The sequence below is a fragment of the Haemaphysalis longicornis genome, unplaced genomic scaffold (assembly GCF_048455015.1).
Source record: "Haemaphysalis longicornis isolate Haplotype H1 unplaced genomic scaffold, Haemaphysalis longicornis Haplotype H1 scaffold_4, whole genome shotgun sequence".
NCBI lineage: Eukaryota > Metazoa > Arthropoda > Arachnida > Ixodida > Ixodidae > Haemaphysalis > Haemaphysalis longicornis.
Genome location: NW_027526361.1, coordinates 49,184,996 through 49,192,061, shown reverse-complemented (window position 1 = coordinate 49,192,061; position 7,066 = coordinate 49,184,996). Strand labels below are relative to the sequence as shown.

At 44.4% G+C, this 7,066-nt stretch overlaps 1 long non-coding RNA gene across 1 annotated transcript; it reads right to left on the bottom strand.

Annotated features, from left to right (window-relative positions):
* Nucleotides 1–634: 634 nt before the first annotated feature.
* Nucleotides 635–6,667, bottom strand: LOC144178666 (uncharacterized). The gene is made up of 4 exons (XR_013324042.1): nt 5,895–6,667; nt 3,018–3,137; nt 792–870; nt 635–703 (listed from the first exon to the last, which is right to left on the bottom strand). It is a non-coding gene; the product is annotated as an uncharacterized LOC144178666 (long non-coding RNA).
* Between the last annotated feature and the right edge of the window lie 399 nt (nt 6,668–7,066).

Here is a 7,066-nt window from a genome sequence, read left to right as displayed (position 1 = left end):
TTGAGGGGCTCCTTTGGCGTTGTAGACTGCCGACTTATCTTTCTGTACATATATATATATATATATATATATATATATATATATATATATATATATATATATATATATATACCCTATTGAAAATGTGGAGTTGATGGAATCCATCAAAAATCAACATGGTGGATTATGGTAATGGAATTAATGATGGCATGATGGCAGATGACTGCATGCTGGCAGGGTGATGGATGATGGCAGATGACTGCATGCTGGCAGGGTGATGGATGATGGCAGATGACTGCATGCTGGCAGGGTGATGGATGACGGCATGCGTCGGTAGCTGATGGCAATGGTAGCGTCGATGCTGGCAGCTCGGGTGACAGTATGACGGCAGATATGCGAAATTGCAAAAAATGATGACGACATGAAAAGAAAAGATGCTATGCAATGCTAATTAAAAACTGGTTTCATTTCTTGCGAATAAATTTATAAAATAAGATTTGCAGCAAATAAGTAAGCTTGCATATGCATTTTGCTCTGTCCATTCATGTCGTGATCATTTTTCTGCTATCCTGCTACAATGATCTGAAAACTTGACCATTTTATGAGAGCTTAGATGTGTGTGCTGGGGTGCTTAAAAATATTACACAAAACAAACTTGGTTTTAACGTTGAATATATTATCATTAAATATCAAATACGGTGACTATCTTCGAACAGGTGGGCAGCTGAAAAGAAAAAAAAAACTGAGTTACACACTAAAGCTTATACAATCCAGATCAACTCAAAACAAATGTATATTCACATTTCACATACCTCCTTAAACATTCTGAGATGGTCACTCCGATGTGGTCCCTTGCTTCTGCCCTTCCTCTTTGCCATAAAAGTAGAAAGCCTGCAGAAAAAGAACATTTTCAACAAATTAAGTGGAAACCATCCTGCTAGGACTCCCTTCAGGTCATGGAAGGGTGCTCTTGACCGGCACTGCTCTAAAAGGCATCGCATGGTGGCAATGCCTTTCCCGGGAAATGATTTTAGTAAGATGCAAGCGTGCATGCATGCAACCGAGAATTTCAAGAGAACATGCGTTAGCAGCAGGTGGGAAAGAAGCAAAACACCCTCGTCTAGAAGAATTCTATGCTCAAAGCGCAGCCAGCGAATACCAGGCGCAAAAAAATGTAGCTTCAGGCGAGTGTGTTGAAGGTTAGGAACACGTTAAATTGAAAAGTTAAGAAGGCCAGATGACATTAACCTGGTTGGATGCATTGAAGCGACGAAAAGAAACGCACACAGTCTTGAGATGAAAGTGCAGACTAAACGAACGCTTGCAAAAACTTCAGCAAACTTGTGATGAATTTAGAGAAAGTTCAATACTATGAGGACAACCGAGCTGTGCAAGCACTAAAGACCCTTTCGGAAGCCGCACAAGAAGAACGGGTGTGCCAAATTTGCCATGGAACAGATTATCAATAGTGATAAGGCGCGCTAACTAGACAGGAACCCACGTTGCGGCAAAGTGTTGTGGAAGGCGACTTCTTGTAAAGAATACGAGCATGTGAGGGGCAAAAAACTGCTGAAGCTGCCGTGTCAAGGCACACTAAAAATCTCGTCGGACCTTCTGCAAGAGACTCGAGTAATAAACCTAATAAAGGAACGGCTTCAAGTGGAGGGACAAAGCTTGCGGTCACTAAAAGAACCATACTGCAGCCTGATTACTGACGAAATGTCAATACAGGAAAAAGTAATTTATGGCTGCCAAGTCGACATATTTTCAGCCTTGATATAAGCTGTGAACCTTGAACCGGTGGTGCCACTGAATTAGCCTGCAGGCTCCTTTGGTTTGTCCTGCGGGGGCTTTCCACGGCTGACGTTATCCCCTTAGGGTATTTTTTTACCGGGAACAGGAAGCATGACCGACTCCGTAACCTGAATTTTAGTGTGCTCAACTGTGTAAGAGGTAGGGTTCTTCATTATCCGTATTGTCACAGACAGCCACCAGACAAACAGCGCCATGTTCCTAGGCATGTCGGTTGACAACACACTACAACATCAGCATGTTTTGCTACATCCAGCGCGGCAAAATGACCCATCGTTCCTTTTATTTGACCAAACCACCTCATTAAGAACCTTAGAACAAATTTTCTAGAGAGAGAGAGGGGGATGTTTGATGGAATGCAGAAAGTTAGGGACTGTTTTGTTCTCAAGGCCCTCTTTAAGATCCAATAAAAGTTGTCACTTGTGAACCCAGTTTGGCTCCTAAGCTGATCACACATTGAGCCGAACCTGGAAAAAATTAAGCTGTCCCACGCCACCTTGATATTTTCGCCTGTCGTCATCAGCAGCCCCAAGTTCCTTCAGAAAAAGCCCAAAGGTCACGAATACGCTACAGAATCGAAAATTCCAGTAAAACAAGCTGAATAGTGCAATCCCATGTTAAGGACCATGCATCTACTCCACGTAAATATGTGATTGCAGCCTGTTCAGCAAGGCGTCTCAAGTGAAGCATGAAGCGCAATAACACAACAGCCCAACCAAGAACTGTAGCGCGGATGGCTGATTGTGTGGCCACTTTCCGAATTGACGCCACTGCATCACCGATAGCGTGCACCACAGGCGACGCGGCGGAGGAAAAGAGAGCTATCGTTCTCACAGGCGGAGAGGAGCATTCGGTGGGCTGCACGAAAAGGGGGATATCAAGCAGCTGTGTCACTTCTAAATGTTGCATCATGTGCATCCTAGTTCTCTTTTTTACTAAGAACTCCCACCTTCGTGCTTGTGTTTCAGCACTCCAATGCACAATGGCAGCAAAGGTTCATGTTAAACAATACATAAAGACGTTAAATACAATACATCCAAATTCACTGATTCCAAACTCGGAGAGCAATGAATTGCTGAAATGAAGATGCCGACCAGCATATATATACAGTGCTATTGGAAGACCAAAGCACTGCACTCTCGGTCAAATTAGGCAAGTTCTGGTAGCTGAATTTCACAGTGCACGTCATAGCATTGCACTACAATTGTATAGAACTAGGTGCTCACCTATTGTAACCAACCTGAAAAACAGCCAGTGACATCTGATGAGAGGTCCATCCAGATAGGTCCATCCACCAAGTAGGGCATGCCAGCTGATCTCCACTGCAAGGTGTAACAGTCAGTAGCCTGCAAAATAGAAGTGAGTGGCAAACAACAAGCAAGTTGCGTTAGCCTTAATCCTTCAAAGTTCTAAATGCGATATTAAGGTGTCGAGCAAGGTGTTCTTCACACTCCAAGCGAAAATATGAGAACGTTAAAATACCACATTACCTGGATGTAAGGATGGCCAAAGTGACTATCACAGCATAGTGACAATGTCAACGATCAAGCTTCTAACTCAATTCTCTCTTTGGAAGTAGATGCCGTTCATTATGACCAGTTCATGTATGCGTAAAAAGGTGCCGAGATGAGCTCTCTCATTGCTATAAGGCAAATTGCTTCCACGATTCTGTGACAAAGCGCAGACCTAAATGATGATAACGTTGCCTTAACAATTAGGGAGTGCCTAGCGTTCCGTCCAGCCGGAATGCTAAAAACTGCTAAAGTTCCGTCCAGACTTAAACGCCAAATCAAAACCAGCCAATTAGCCGCCATTTCTCATTCTGGGATTTGGTGTAGTGGTTCCGCGGCTGACTACGAACGTTGTAGGCCCTGGTTCGATTCTCGCACCATTTTTTTTTGTGTGTGTGTGTGGCCGTGGTTAGCGTTTTGTAATAGCAAAACTTCCCGCCCGCTTTACAATTCACGCGATGAGAGCAGTAGGTCTTGGTTTTTTACTCAAGCGGCCGAGCCGCTCCCGCTCACTAGAGCCAAGGCCGACGTAGCCATCGCCAGTTACACCCAATCTCCTCTAATTATTACCAGTGATTAATAATTAACAGTGACTCTGGCTAGTCAGTGAGCGGAAGCGGTTTGGCCGGTTAGGTAAAAATCAAGACCGACTGCTCTCGCTGAAATATTGTGAAGCGGGCGTCGGGTGGCGACTTGGAGATCTGTCCAGATTGAGCTAGAGTTAGTCCGATCATCTGTAATTATTAATAATGATTAACAATTATCAGTGATTCTGGCTAGTCAGTGAGCGGTAGCTGTTTTGCTGGATGGGTAAAAATCAAGAAAGACTGCTCTCAACGAGAGTTGTGTCTCCTCCGGACGGAACTTTAGTGACAGTTGCCGTTCCGTCTAGACGGAACGCTATACACAGCCTAACAATTCTGCCAAAGGAGGCTGGAAAGGCTGTGATGAACTGCTGAACAACAATACAAGTGAAGCAATTTTTTTTTGTTTCTAAAGACTCTTCTAGGTGATTGCAGCTTAAACCAGGTTCAATTCTTCCCACGCAGTGCTTGAAGCCCACATGATGCGTCGGTGCATGTTTTCAGCTTGTACCGTCAATATCATGGCAACAATTTTTTTCCTTCAAAACATGAATCTAATTAGTCCTTAATAATGGCCGCGATGTCTTAGGGAAGCATAGGGAACCAGATTTAAGGTTGTGCTCACATTGACATCAAACCCATTGAAACGATTTTCAAAAATGATACACATTGGTATAGGCCGCAAAATTTGAAACATGACAATAATGCATTACTGCCAATAATGACAATAGCCAGTGCTTAAAAAATTATTGCGATGAGAAAGAGGTTATCCTCTTCTGAAAAATTAAGAAAAAACTTTCAGTGTGATCTAACCATCTAGAAAAGGCTGTTCTCCCATCTATTCTCTAGCGGCATATTTTCTAGAACTATATTTATTTACATCAAGTCGTGTTTTTAACAGAGTGTATTATTTGCTGTGCAATTATGTACACAAGCTACTAGAAAGAGACCTTCGGCCTTAACCAGTCCAGAGGAGACCCACTTTTTTTTTTGAAGCATTTGCTCTTGTGCGGCGTGCACTCCTCCACAGAATGAGAGCCCAATACAAAATTTAACTGAGCAACACGCGTGGCCGCGAATTATTCGGAGACAGTAGTGAATGTTGCAGTGCTTAAACGCTCCCCACGTGCGGCCAGCATTGCTTATACCTCTGCACCAGACGCACGATACGCATGTAGTTTCGACGTGGTAGCAAATTCGGGTTGAATGAACGTTTTTGGTGCTACTGATGCACATGCACAAACATATATGCGATTATCGAACGATTGGAACACTCAAACATTCACTGCACATGCGGGGCTTGCGAGTGTGACGCCAATTTCAGCCATGGTACCCTCAATCTGAACGCAGAGAGCCTTGTTTGTACCAGTGCATGACCGCTTTGAAAAATGACAATCCCTGCAGTGTAGTGTAGACTGCTATGTGCCTCGGCTAAAAGTTACCTAAAGCGTACCACTCCAGTCCAGGTACGAAAAATGATGCGAAGAACAATTTGCAATTCCTTAAAAAGAACTACCCACCCCCCCAAAAAAAAAAAAAAAAAACTTGCGAACTCAACCTGGAGCGGTCGACCGCGCGTATTGGCGATCGGTTGTTGCGAGCACCAAACCGTTTAGCCAACGTAGCAGTATGGTCCTACTTCGCTCAACAAAAAGCCTACAAACGGCACAAACAATAGGGCTCTTCGATTTACAGACTCGAATTCACCGCGGATATTCCGCCGGAGTCCGATGATTCCCCGAAGCCATAAGGATACACAAGAAAATCGAATGCCTGACTGCTTTCAGGGAATCGGCGGTGAGTCCGGGACTGTAAATCGAACAGCCCTACTGTTTCTAGTCCCGCACGCAATATCCGCGGTCGAAAGGCAGATCTACGTAACCCTCAAAATCAGTCGCTGTCAAAAAACATTAGGGCTAACCGACGACGCAAACGTCTAACACGAAACGGAAGAGCCCTGCCCTTTTAAATACACAAGTAAAGTGCAAAAAGTTGACTAGTCACTTACCTTAAATCACAGGCGACATATCTTCGTCGAAACAATAATACGCTGTCTTCAAAACAACCACAACAAAGCCACTCGACAAGCGCGTACAACTCCACCGTCTCGGCGGCCAGGAAGAAAGGAATGCGGCGGCGTGATGGCGTGGCGATGTTGCTGGATGGAGCAGTGGAGTACTGAGGCCGGGGTTTCGGTTTCGGCTGTGCCTTGGTGTTTTCGTAACGCAGTTCATACACGGCGCGAAGTGAACAAAATGCGTCGAAACAAATTCTGGCTTGAACATAGACACATAAAGCAATGTAAATAGAAAGATAAGGTTGCCATACCCAGCAAAAAGTTGAGTTTGTTGGGCTATCCGTATATGAGCGATTGAGTTGTGGAATAAACCTCCGACATCACTTTGGGGGAAATCACTTTTGGTTAAAAACTACTAAGAACAGGCACATTTTTCGTTTTAAAAAAAAATTATATCGTGCTGTTAGCAAAAAAAAAAAAAAAAAAGAAACAGACCACCGGAGGATCGAACCACCAACTTTGCAACAAAAAACGGGCGCGTTACCACTGCACCACCGCTACAATCGGAAATCAAGCCCGAACAAGTGCCATTTAGTTGATTTGTCAATCTAAATCGCCCATGAATGCATAAATATTGTGAGTTATGTTTACTGCTTCTCGTATATAACCCATTCCGGCAGTCATACCGCTTCTTGGGCACGCACCAGTCTCCGAAACGAGGCTGACCTTGAGAAGTGTAGCCAGCTATCTCAACCTAAAAGAGATATCGCACATCCCCGTTCTCCCCGACGAAAGCCAACGTAGCTATGAGTGAAATGGCATAGAGGGAAATGGCATGCGCGCCCGGAATTAAAATTATGTTGTGTAATAATACCGTGCTTAGATCTGTCTCAAGGCAGCTGATTACAACTAAGGAGGATCGGCGAAGCGCTAGACCCGTAGTCTGCCGCGTACAATTGAAGCCATGCCACGGACGGTTCTGTCCGCGGGCTCAGCGCAGCGAAAATGAACACGTACGGTTTGACGGTTTGACCCTGTCGCAGCGAAAAAAAGCTGCCCATGTTTTCAACGTAAGTGTCCGCACTGCCATCCTTACACCAAAAACGGCGAATAAAGGGCATACAGTTTCATACCAGCCCTCCAAGCTCTGGCTTAAAAACACG